Below are 13,655 nucleotides of genomic sequence, written 5' to 3'. Positions count from 1 at the left end.
CTGCATTCAGTTGGGTGAATCTTTCCTTTTCACCTTTACCTTTCGCTTTCCTTCTTTCCTCAGCTATTTGTAAAGCCTCATCAGACAGCCACGTTGCTTTCTTGCATTTATTGTTCTTTGGGATGGTGCTGATTGCTACCTTCTGTACAATGTCACGAACCTCTGTCCATAGTTCTTCAGGCACTCTGTCTATCAACTCTAGTTTCTTAAACCTATTCTTCACCTCCACTGTATATTCATAAGGGATGTGATCAAGGTCAAACCTGAATGGCTTAATGGCTTCCCCAGTTTTCTTCAGTTTAAGCCTGAATTTTGCAATGAGTAGCTCATGATCTGAGCTGCAGTTAGCTCCAGGTCATGTTTTTGCTGACTGTAAGGATCTTTTGCATCTTTGACTGCAGAGTATATAATCAGTCTGATTTCTGTGTTGCCCATCAGGTGATGTCCATGTGTAGAGTTGCTTTTTAGGTTGTTGGAAGAGTGTGTTTGCTATGACCAGCTTGTTCTCTGCCTTTGCCTGGCTTCATTTTGTTCTCCAAGGCCAAACTTGTCAGTTGTTCCGGTTACCTTTTGACTTCCTACTTTGGCATTCCAGTTCCCTGTAATGAGGAGGACATCTTTTTTGGGGTGTTAGTTCTAGAAGGTGTTGTAGATCTTCATAAAACTGGTCCACTTCAGCCTCTTCTACATCAGTGATTGGGGCATAGACTTGGATTACCGTGATATTGAATGGTTTGCCTTGAATACAGACCGCGATCATTCTGTCATTTTTGAAACTGAATCCCAATACTGCCTTCCTCACTCTCTTGTTAACTATAAAGGCCACGCCATTTCCTCTATGGGACTCTTGCCCACAGTAATAGATGTAGTGATCCTCTGAGTTAAATTCATCCATTCCCGTCCATTTTAGTTCACTGATTCCCAAGATGTCAGTGTTCAGTCTTGCCATCTCTTGTTTGACTACATCCAGCTTACCTTCATTCATAGATCTTACATTCCACGTTCCAATGCAGTATTGTTCTTTGCAGCATCAGACTTTCCTTTCACCATCAGACACATCCACAGCTGAGCGTCCTTTCGGCTTTGGCCCAGCCGCTTCACTCTTTCTGTGGTTACTTGAACACTCTTCCCCAGTAGCATATTGGGCACCTTCCGACCTGAGGGGCTCATCTTCCAGCGCCGTATCTTTTAGCCTTTTGTGTTTGTTCATGGGGTTTTCCTGGCAAGGATACTGGAGTGGTTTGCCATTTCCTTCTCCAGTGGATCACATTTTGTCTGGGTTCTCAGCTGTGGCCTGTCCATCTTGGGTGGCCCTGCATGGCATAGCCCACAGCCTCTCTGAGCCGCGCAAGACCTCTCACCACAACAAGGCAGCAATCCATGAGAGGGAGGTGGATATTGCTCAATATTGCACTTCCAGTTTGCTCACAGCACGCTTGAATTTCACTAGGTGGATTTCATACACACAGTGAAATTCGAGTGCGCTGTGAGCAAATTGGAAGTGCAATATTCAGCACATGTGAAAGTGCCCTGGAGAACTGATCTCGGTTATTTGACCAATTGCAATTCCAAGAGATCTTCAGCCACCACCTGTAGGTTGGCAACTACAGTCCACCAAATCCACTAGGTAGTGGAAGAGGAGGAAAAAATATTTTGAAATTTGGAGTAGAGGGTGGGATATAAATCCAATATCATCACCACCACCTTCTTCTTCTTCTTTTTATTTTTTCTTCTTCTTCTTTTTCCTCTTCCTCTTCTTCTTCTTTCTCCTCTTCTTCTTTTTCCTACTCCTCCTCTTCCTCTTGGCAGGGATTTGTGCCCCACCCCTATGGTTGCCAGCCCTCCACCCTCAAATCTCAGGTATTTCCCAACCCAGAGCTGGCTTCCCTACCACCCTAACTAATTGTGTCATCTGCAAAACTTAAGAACATAAGAGATGCCATGTTGCATCAGGCCAGTGGCCCATCCAGTCCAACACTCTGAGAAATATAAGAATGTAAGAGAAGCCATGTTGGATCAGGCCAATGGCCCATCCAGTCCAACACTCTGTGTCACATAAGAACATAAGAGAAGCCATTTTGAATCAGGCCAATGGCCCATCCAGTCCAACACTCTGTGTCACATAAGAACATAAGAGCAGCCATGTTGGATCAGGCCAATGGCCCATCCAGTCCAACACTCTGAGACATATAAGAATGTAAGAGAAGCCATGTTGGATCAGGCCAATGGCCCATCCAGTCCAACACTCTGTGTCACATAAGAACATAAGAGCAGCCATGTTGGATCAGGCCAATGGCCCATCCAGTCCAACACTCTGTGTCACATAAGAACATAACAGCAGCCATGTTGGATCAGGCCAATGGCCCATCCAGTCCAACACTCTGTGTCACATAAGAACATAAGAGAAGCCATGTTGGATCAGGCCAATGGCCCATCCAGTCCAACACTCTGTGTCACATAAGAACATAAGAGAAGCCATGTTGGATCAGGCCAATGGCCCAGCCAGTCCAACACTCTGTGTCATACAGTGACCAAAAAACCCCCAAGTGCCATCAGGAGGTTCATAAGTGGGGCTAGAAGCTCTTCCACTTTGCCCCCTCCCAAGCACCAAGAATACAGAGCATCACTGCCCCAGAGAGTTCCAACAATACGCTGTGGCTAATAGCCACTGATGGACCTCTGCTCCATATTTTTATCCAATTCCTTCTTGAAGCTGGCTATGCTTGTAGCCGCCACCACCTCCTGTGGCAGTGAATTCTACGTGTTAATCGCCCTTTGGGTGAAGAAGGACTTCCTTTTAACCGTTCTAACCCAACTGCTTAGCAATTTCATTGGTGGCTACACGGCTCACCGCCCACCCCCGTCCCAGGTCATTGATGAACAAATTAACTAGCACCAACTTCAGGGCCGATTCCTGTGGGACCTCGCTGCTTAGTGCCCTCTGTTGTGAGAACCGCCCGTTGATTCCTTCTGTTCTTTGCTTCCTACTGTTTAACCAAGTTGTAATCCGTAAAAAGCAGCCCCATGGCGCAGAGTATTAAAGCTGCAGTACTGCAGTCCGTGCTCTCTGCTCACGACCTGAGTTCAATCCTGGCGGAAGCTTGGTTCAGGTAGCTGGCTCAAGGTTGACTCGGCCTTCCATCCTTCCGAGGTCGGTCAAATGAGAACCCAGCTTGCTGGGGGGAGAAAGTGTAGATGACTGGGGAAGGCAAGGGCAAACCACCCCACCATAAAAAGTCTGCCATGAAGACGTCGTGATGCGACGTCACCCCAGAGTCAGAAACGACTGGTGCTTCCACAGGAGACTGCCTTTATCTTCACCTTTAATCCGTAAAAGGGCCCATTCTTGTCTCTCTGGCAGGGGGGCCAACCGTTTCCTCCAGGGCTTTTCTGGGAGAAAAATCCCAGCCGGAACTCGTTTGGATCTTAGGCCACACCCCCTGACATCACCACTGTTTCACACAGGGCTTTTGGGGGGGGGGGGAAGCCCAGCAGGAACTTTTGTAGAAAAAGCCCAGCATCTTAGGCCAACACCCCTGATGGCACCATTGTTGTACACAAGGTAGAAAAAGCCCAGCAGGAACTCATTTGCATATTAGGCCACACCCCCTAACACCAAGCCAGCCAGAACTGTGTTCCTGTGCGTTTCTGCTAAAAAAATTAAAAGCTCTGCCTCCTTCCAGTGCTGAATTAAACCCTGTGGAGGCCCCTAGGCAGTCAACATCTTGGGTGGGGGGGAGCCTTGCAAATTATCTCAGCGCTGGCGTGCCCCCACCACCACCCCCGGCCCCCACTGCAGCCTGCAGGCCCCTTCTCCAAAGCCCTTTGACAAAGCTGTGGGGAGAGGCAGAGAGAGGCAAACTTGGCGACAACGCCAGCAGCAGCTGCACCAGGCAAGCCGGGCAAATAACGGCTCAGTTGCTGGCTGAGAGGGCAGGCGGGGAGGGCTGCAAGCAGGGGGGAAATGGGGAGGGGAGCCGGCACTAAGACGACATGGCGGATCCGTGACTCCGCTTATATACAAGCGCAAGCAACACCCATACCAAATCACGGCAGTCAAATTTTGCGCCAAGACCGCTCATTGGTTGCTGTTCCGAGTTCAAATCTAGCAGAGTCCATAGCATTTCCTGTGGTCGCCCAGATGCCCATGAAAGCTACTGCGAAGCAGTAAATTCAGTACATAACAGGGTCCAATTCTGTGAGCCCCCAAAGAAGGTGCCTTAGCCTTCATTATTTCCAAATAGAGGGAAGGCATTCAAAAACCATGCAAGTCCCTTTCAATGTGATGGCCAGAGCTCCCTTTGGAGTTCAATTATGCTTGCCACACCCTTGCTCCTGGCTCCACCCCCAAAGTCTCCCGGCTCCACCCCCAAAGTCCCCAGATATTTCTTGAATTGGATTTGGCAACCCTACGACCTGCTTAGCTTCTAAGATCTGACAAAAATCTTATGAACCTTCTCTAAGAATTCCAGAAGCCTGGTGGTGAGTCTGGACTTCTCTTTGCGGAAGCCATGTTTGTTCCTTTCAATGTCTTTGTCTGAAGAAGGAGGAGGAGAAGGAGAAGATTTTGGATTTATATCCTGCCCTCCACTCCGAATCTCAGAGCAGCTCACAATCACCTTTCCCTTCCTCCCCCACAACAGACACCCTGTGAGGTGGGTGGGGCTGAGAGAGCTCTCCCAGAAGCTGCCCTTCCAAGGACAACTCCTACAAGAGCTATAGCTGACCCAAGGCCCTTCCAGCAGCTGCAAGCGGAGGGGTGGGGAATCAAACCCGGTTCTCGCAGATAAGAGTCCACACACTTAACCACCACACCAAACTGGCTCTCCTTTAGTTTCCATCAATTTCTCCAGAAGAGACCTGAGGCTAATTTGGCAGTAATTTCCCAGAACCGCCCTCCCTCCGCATCCCTGTCTTTTTTTTACATTGCATTTGCCATTTCCCAAACTAAGGAGTGAAAAGGTCTCTTTCTCAATACAAGATGGGTGGCGAAGGATATTATTTGGACCGTTCGTGAGGAGAGCAGATTCTGCCCATAGTTTGCACTGGATTTTTCCAGGCCTGCCCTTTTTAGCAACCCTCCACTTTAAAAAAAACCCAAAAAAACCCAAAAAGACGCTGCTTGCAGAAAAGAGAAAATCAATTATAATAACGGCTTTTAAGGACACACACCAAAATTAATAGAAATTGCCAAGTACCAGCTGCTCAAAATTATTGATCACCCAGCAGACAAATGTAATGAGTTAAAATGAGCTAATGAATCCTCCCGCCTCCACCCCCCCCCCCATCTCCTTCGTTTGATACACAGGGAAATTGGCTTGTGTAAATTTTTTTTGGGGGGGGGAGGGGCGCCCAAAGATGAATGCTTTTTGAAGCTAGCTTAGATAGCTTCTTTTAAAGGGGGGGGGATGGCAGCAGGGACAAAACGAAGCAACTGTATTCAGAGAACGTTTGCTTCTGGGGTTGCCAGTTCTAGTGCCGGATTAAACCCTGTGGAGGCTAGGGTTGCCAATCCCCAGGTGGGGGCAGGGGATCCCCCGGTTTGGAGGGCCCCCCCCCCCCGCTTTAGGGTCGTCAGAAAGGGGGGAGGGAGGGAAATGTCTGCTGGGAACTCTATTATTCCCTATGGAGATTTATTCCCATAGAAAATAATGGAGAATTGATCCACGGGTATCTGGGGCTCTGGGGGGGGGGCTGTTTTTTGAGGTAGAGGCACCAAATGTTCAGCATAGCATCTAGTGCCTCTCCCCAAAATACCGCCCAAGTTTCAAAAGGATTGGACCAGGGGGTCCAATTCTATGAGCCCCAAAAGAAGGTGCCCCTATCCTTCATTATTTCCTATGGAAGGAAGGCTTTGAAAAGGGGTGCCGTCCCTTTCAATGTGATGGCCAGAACTCCCTTTGGAGTTCAATTATGCTTGTCACAGCCTTGATCTTGGCTCCACCCCTAATGTCTCCTGGCTCCGCCCCCAAAGTCCCCAGATATTTCTTAAATTGGACTTGGCAACCCTAGTGGAGGCCCCTAGGCGGTCAAAATCTTGGGGGGCCCCCTTGCAAATTATCTGAGAGTCTGAGCGCCCCCCCACCCCCGGCCCTCGCTGCAGTCCGCAGGCTCCTTCTCCAAAGCCCCTTTGACAAAGCTGCGGGGGGGGGGGCGGGGGAGAGGCAGAGAGAGGCAAACTTGGCGACAACGCCAACGCCAGCCGCATCAGGCAAGTCGGGCAAAGAACAGCCCAGCTGCTGGCTCTGTGTGCGTGCAGGCTGGGAGGGGAGCCGGCCTGGGGCCCATAAAAGTGTGGGGGCCTTAGGGTTTCCAAGACAAATTCAAGAAATATCTGGGGACTTTGGGGGGTGGAGCCAGGAGACTTTGGAGGTGGAGCCAGGAACACGTTTGCGACAAGCATAATTGAACTCCAAAGGGAGTTCTGGCTGTCACATTGAAAGAGACTGTACACCTTTTAAGAGCCCCGTGGCACAGAGTGATAAAGCTGCAGTACTGCAGTCAAACTCTCTACTCACAACCTGAGTTCGATCCCAGCAGAAGTTGGTTCAGGTAGCCGGCTCGAGGTTGACTCAACTTTCCGTCCTTCCGAGGTCGGTCAAAGGAGTCCCAAGCTTGCTGGGGGGGAAGTGTAGAGGACTGGGGAAGGCAACGGTCAACCACCCTGCAAAAACTCTGCCGTGAAAACCTCGTGATGCAACGTCACCCCAGAGTTGGAAACGACTGGCGCTTGCACAAGGGACTACCTTTACCCCCCCTCCTTTTTATATCTTTTAAATGCCTTCCCTCAATTGAAAATAATGAAAGATAGGGACACTTTCTTTGGGGGCTCCTAGAACTGGACCCCCTGATCCAATCCTTTTGAAACTTGAAGGGTGCTTTGGGGAGAGATACTGGATGCTATGCTGTGAATTTGGTGCCTCTACCCCCCCCAAAAGCAGCTCCCCCAGAGCCCCATATACCTGTGGATAAATTCTCCACAATACTCTATGGGAATTGGTCTCCATAGGGTTTAATGGAGTGTCCAGCAGACATTCCCCCCCCCCGTGCTTTCTGATGACTCTTAAGTGAGGGGAGGGCCTCCAAACTAGGGGATCCCCTGCCCCCACCTGGGGATTGGCAACCCCAGGGGGCCTATAGGCCAGTGCCTATTTGGCCTAATTGTTAATCCAGCTCTGGGAAATGCCTGGACATTTTGTGGGTGGAGCCTGTGGAAGGCGGAGGGACTTCCATGAGGTCTCATGGCCAAGGGAGTTCACCTTCTGAGGAACTCTGCTGCCAGCAGATCTTCAGCCATCTTCAGCCACCTGCCCATCCCCAGTTGGGTAGTGAAACTATAGGATCTTAGCGTACAGCTGTATAAATAATAATAAAAAAAAGCTAAGAGACACCATCAATTTTAAACCACCAGACAGCGTAATGTATAGGCCAGTGGTGTTCTGACCAAGCTTGCACATAGAACTTCAAATAGACAAGAGCATGTAGCAAAAAAAAAAAAACACTCACAGAAGACAGTTCAAAAACAGTCTTTCCAATCAAAAAGGAGTAACAATATTCCAGTATTTAGTTCATAGAGCTAAAGGAAGCCCTTCCGAAGACGTCTGTTCTAGATATCAAGACGTTTCATCCGTCTTTCTTCAGTTTGGAGGCTTATTTATCACTGGAACCCAATCTTTACAATACATTCACAGAAGACCAAAAGGGTTCAGGACATGTCTGTTAGAACCTGGAAATCTAACAGATGTGTTCTGAACCTTGTTGGTACACGATATTGGCTTTAAAGGCGCTTTCTTTGTATCTCTCCCACCATGGGATCCAGGGAACTGGGCAAAGGAAGCTCTGGCTCTTTCCTTCCTTCCCCAGGGACCAGGAGGGGGAGGAGCCTCAGCCAATAGAAGGAAGAGAGGCTTGGCTCAGTAGCTCTGCTTTGTGATTGAGAGAGCCTGACAAAGCAAGCTCTCCAACTGCCCCTTCCACCCCAAGGGAGGAGCCTCAGCCAAAGGAGAAAATAGAGGTTTTGCTCCGTAGCTCCTGTGCAATTGAGCAAGTCTTGCAAATCAAGCTGTTATGCAGAAGGAAGCAAGATAGAAGGAGAAGGAAGCAGATGACAGCCAGTTGCTCGGGGACCTGATAGGAGCCCTCCGGGGCCTGATTTGGCCCCCAGACTGCATGTTGGTCACCCCTGAGAGACCTTTGCTCTAATCCAGCAATAAAAGGACACTGGAATGGCTTGGTTGACTCAATTCTCCGAAGACAAGATCTTGTTCCCAGCTGTGGCCAGCCAGGTGTGACAAGAAACGTTGTGGTTGGGAATTTTAAGACGCACTGCGTCTGAATGTGGAGGCTCCATTTTTCTTAACAAGGCTAATATTCTCTTCTCCTCCCAGCCTCTTAAAGCCGTTTAAGAGAGCAGGCGTCACATTTTGCGGCGGCAAATTGCATGAGTTAATTGGGCATGAGGCAAAGTGGCAGCTTTTGAAATAAATCTGTCCCGAGTCTGCTGTTAATAGGTTTCTTGAAATGCCCTACAGGCAAAGTATTTACCTCATTGGCGACGAATACTTGAAACGGGTCTCGGTGTAGATTAGTATTTATTGTATGGCAGAGTTACACACAGGAAGCATAGAATAATATTAAAACGCGTAACCGAGTAGATACGACGGTTAAGCAGACGGATTGGGCAACCCCCCTAAATATAATAATGGTTTTTAAGGACCTGCATTTTCAGTCCATGCAAATTTTCAATCCATGCAGGCCTCAGATTCAGCGGGGGCTCACAGGATCGCAGCTCCTGAACCTTTCTGAGGGTTCCCCCACCTCCTCCTCACCCACTTTGTCCTTTGAATAGGAGGTGCAGCTGTAGAACAATCCCTGGATTAGGAGAGCAGCCAGCCAGCCAGCCCCCAGCAGTCCTCATGAACCCCTGGAGAAGCCCGCGTCACCCTCGCTCCACTTCTTATGTGATTTTGGGTGGCGGATGGCTTGCTGGCCTTTTGACTGGAGGGTGGATGGGCAAGAAGAGCCCCAGGCTAGTGAGGCCTGCTTGGGCTGGCTGGATCTCTAGCCAGCCCAAGCAGGCCTCGCTCGCCCGGGGCTCTCCTTTCTTGCATCAGGTTGCTTTTGGCTGGGGGGGAGCATATGCTAATGAGTTATGCTAATGAGCTCTGCCACCTATTTTTCTACAATGACCCCCTGAATCCACGTATCTAACTTTTTAATCCACATATCTACCTTTTTAATCCACACAATCGTAGCTGGGGAACGGTACGACGAGCTCTGCCACATCTGCCCAGCAAGCACAATGCTCACATTCCAGTGATGGAAAATAGTTTGGCGGGCTGCACCACAGTTGAATTCGGGTCCTGGTATTTTGCCCCATCGGGTCTGCACAAGTGTCAAAACCTGTTCGTATTCCTAGAATTATAGAGTTGGAAGGGACCTCCAAGGTCACTGGTTCAGCCCCTGAACAATATGTATTCTATTAGCCGTCTTCCATACTTTACGGGGCAAGTCAAATTCTGCGGGCCTCTTGTTGGCATTTATCAAGTTATGGCTATCGGGTGGAATTTATAGCATCCATGTTCACAACCATTCGTTGCCTAGATTGAAATCTGGTGATTGCAGGATTCGTGCAGATCTTTAGTCTGAAGAATTGGAGATGGAACCTGTCCTGTGGATATCAGGGTTTGGGGAGAGGCTTCCATGGAGGTATAGTGGCATAGATTCCACCCTCCAAATCTGGAGAGCCAGTTTGGTGTCGTGGTGAAGTGTGCAGACTCTTATCTGGGAGAACCAGGTCTGATTCCCCACTCCTCCACTTGCACCTGCTGGAATGGCCTTGGGTCAGCCATAGCTCTGGCAGAGGTTGTCCTTGAAAGGGCAGCTTCTTGGAGAGCTCTCTCAGCCCCACCCACCCTCACAGGGTGACTGTTGTGGGGGACGAAGGGAAAGGAGATTGTAGGTCGCTCTGAGCCTCTTTCCTTGAAAGGGCAGCTTCTGGGAGAACTCTCTCAGCCCCACCCACCTCACAGGGTGTCTGTTGTGGGGGAGGAAGGGAAAGGAGATTGAGAGCCGCTCTGAGACTCTTTGGAGTTGAGGGCGGGATATAAATCCAATATCTTCTTCTTCCTCTCTATCAGGGGTGGCCAAACTGGTTCGGGAGCCACATGTGGCTCTTGAACAGATACTGTGCGGCTCTCCAAGCCCCCGCTGCTCTTTAAATCACTTCTCCAAGCCAAGCTAGTTGACAGCTTGGAGAATGCATGCAAAGTTAAAGTTGCTTTCTTTCCACCTCCACCTCCCCATCTTCCTTCCTTCCTTCCTTCCTTCCTTCCTTCCTTCCTTCCTTCCTTCCTCCTTCCTTCCTTCCTTCCTCCCTTCCCCCCTCCCTCCCTCCCGTGCAGTTCTCAAACATCTGCTTTTCAAGTCTTGCAGCTCTCCAACATCTGACGTTTAGTCCATGTGGCTCTTACACTGAGCAAGTTTGGCCACCCCTGTTCTATATTCTCCAAGGGAACCATTCTCTGTAATCTGGAGAGAAGTTGTAGCTCTGGAAATCTCCAGGCCCCACCTGGAGCTTGGCAACCCTATGCCTTCCTAGTTTCCTCCCTCTCCTGCTAGCCTTGGGACGTCAGGAAAGCTTTTCCGTCCACCTGTCTTTCTGTCTTTTTAGGGTTCCCAAGTGCAATTCAAGAAATATCTGGGGGCTTTGGGGATGGAGCCAGGAGACACTGGGGGTGGAGCCAGGAGCAAGGGTGTGACAAGCACAGTTGAACACGGAAGGGAGTTCTGGCCATCACATTTAAAGGGACTGCACTCCTTTTAAATGCCTTCCCTCCATTTTGAATAATGAAGGATAGGGGCACCTTCTTTGGGTCTCATAGAATTGGACTCCTTGGTCCAATCTTTTTGAAACTTAGGGGGTATTTTGGGGAGAGGCACCGGATGCCATGCTGCAAATTGGTGCCTCTACCTCAAAACACAGCCTCCTTAGAGCTCCAGATACCCGCGAATCAATTCTCCATTATTCCCTATGGGAAGAAGTCTCCCATGGGGAATAATGGAGTGCCCAGGAGACATTTCCCTCCCCACCACACCCCGCTTTCTGATGACCCTGAAGCGGGGGGAGGGCCTCCAAACCAGGGATCCCCTGCCCTCACCTGGGGATTGGCAAGCCTATTCTGTTTAGCCCCATCCTTCATGCGGCCTTCCAAGGCCCCGGCTTTATCCCCAGCCGTCCTTCGGCTTTTGAGAATCCTTCCCAAAGCAGTGAGATGGAAACTTATCCAGATGAACGGGCGCTGCTGTCTCCTTCCTCTAATGGGGCAGCCAACAGAAGCAGTTGGCCGCGTTGCAAATTAATCTTCTCTTCTGGCTCAGTGGGCGAGCAGCGGGGGGGGCAAAATAACTCGGCAGTGCTTGTCCATCCGTTCCTTCCTCTTGATGGACAGCCAGAGAGGTCCATTCTGCATCCAGGGACACAAACGAGCATCTCCCTTCACGCACGGGTGGGGTGGGGAGATTTGAACTCCGAGCCCGGAGAGCCAGGTCTGAATCCCCACCGAGCTCATGGGGTAGGCACACTTTTATGCTGACCTACTTCACAGGGCTGTTGTGTGACCTTGAAGGGCGGAGAAGCATGCAAAAGTCTGCCGTCCTGAGTTTCTTGGAAGGAGGGAGGGGCTAGATCACGGGTGGCCAAACTGTGGCTCGGGAGCCACACGTGGCTCTTTCACACATATTGTGTAGCTCTCAAAGCCCCCACCACTCTGTTGGCTGACTCGGAGAAGGCATTTCTCTCTTTCAATCACTCCTCCAAGCCAAGCCAGATGGCAGCTTGGAAAATACAGTTAAAGTTGATTTCTTTCCACATCTCCCTCCCTTCTTCCTCCTCCATTTCCCTTCCTTCATTTCCCTCCCTCCCTCCATTTAACTTCCTCCCTCCCTCCCATTTTCCTTCCTTCCTCCATTTCCCTCCCTTCCTCCCTCCCTCCCCCCCATTTCCCTCCCTCCCGTCCTCTCTTCCTCCATTTCCCTCCCTCCCTTCATTTCCCTCTCTCCCTTTCTTCCTCCCTCCCTCCATTTCCCTCCCTCCCTTCATTTCCCTCTCTCCCTTTCTTCCTCCCTCCCTCCATTTCCCTCCCTCCCTTCATTTCCCTCTCTCCTTTCCTTCCTCCCTCTCGATTGTTCTCCTCCCTCCATTTCCTTCCCTTCCTTCCTCTCTCCCTTCATTTCCCTCTCTCCCTTCCTTCCTCCCTCCTTCCATTTCCCTCCCTCCATTTCCCTCTCTCCCTCCCTCCATTTTCCTCTCTCCCTCCCTCCATTTTCCTCCCTCCCTCCCTTCATTTCCTCCCTCCCTCCCTCCCTCTCTCTCTCCCTCCCTGCCTGCCTGCGGAAACTGCAGAAGAAACCCAGGGTAGCTACGCAGAGGCAGGCAATGGCAAACCACGGCTGAACGTCTCTTGCCATGAAAACCCCGCAGGGTTGCCAGAGGTTAGCTGAGATATGACAGTGCTTTTACAGATGCGCGCACACAACCCTGCTTTGTATCCTTAACATCTGGTTGCAGCAGCACAAGTTGTATCAGATCCACAAAGCTGAATGTGACCACGGGCCCAGGCACTGTGATGCAAGGGCACATCTTTGCAGAACTGGGAGTCAGGAGTTGCACAGTTTCCAAAGATGATGATGATACGGTTGGATTTATACCCCACCCTTCACTCTGAATCTCAGAGTCTCAGAGCGGCTCACAATCTCCTTTCCTTCCCCTCCCCCCACACAACAGACACCCTGTGAGGTAGGTGGGGCTGAGAGAGCTCTCCCAGAAGCTGCCCTTTCAAGGACAGAGTCTCAGAGCAGCCTACAATCTCCTTTCCCTTCCTCCACCACAATAGACACCCTGTGAGGCGGGTGGGGCTGAGAGAGCTCTCCCAGAAGCTGCCCTTTCAAGGACAGAGGCTCACAGCAGCCTACAATCTCCTTTCCCTTCCTCCCCCACAACAGACACCCTGTGAGGTGGGTGGGGCTGAGAGGGCTCTCCCAGAAGCTGCCCTGTGAGGCGGGTGGGGCTGAGCGAGCTCTCTCAGAAGCTTCAAGGATGGAGTGTCAGAGCAGCCTACAATCTCATTTCCCTTCCTCCCCCACAACAGACACCCTGTGAGGCAGGTGGGGCTGAGAGAGCTCTCCCAGAAGCTGCCCTTTCAAGGACAGAGTCTCAGAGCGGCCTACAATCTCCTTTCCCTTCCTCCCCCACAACAGACACCCTGTGAGGCGGGTGGGGCTGAGAGAGCTCTCCCAGAAGCTGCCCTGTGAGGCGGGTGGGGCTGAGCGAGCTCTCTCAGAAGCTTCAAGGATGGAGTGTCAGAGCAGCCTACAATCTCATTTCCCTTCCTCCCCCACAACAGACACCCTGTGAGGCAGGTGGGGCTGAGAGAGCTCTCCCAGAAGCTGCCCTTTCAAGGACAGAGTCTCAGAGCAGCCTACAATCTCCTTTCCCTTCCTCCACCACAATAGACACCCTGTGAGGCAGGTGGGGCTGAGAGAGCTCTCCCAGAAGCTGCCCTTTCAAGGACAGAGGCTCACAGCGGCCTACAATCTCCTTTCCCTTCCTCCCCCACAACAGACACCCTGCTGAGGGCAGGGCTGGGGCTGGAGAG

The sequence above is a fragment of the Heteronotia binoei genome, chromosome 2 (genome assembly GCF_032191835.1).
Source record: "Heteronotia binoei isolate CCM8104 ecotype False Entrance Well chromosome 2, APGP_CSIRO_Hbin_v1, whole genome shotgun sequence".
Classification (NCBI taxonomy): Eukaryota; Metazoa; Chordata; class Lepidosauria; order Squamata; family Gekkonidae; genus Heteronotia; species Heteronotia binoei.
Note: the sequence above shows the minus strand (reverse complement) of the source record.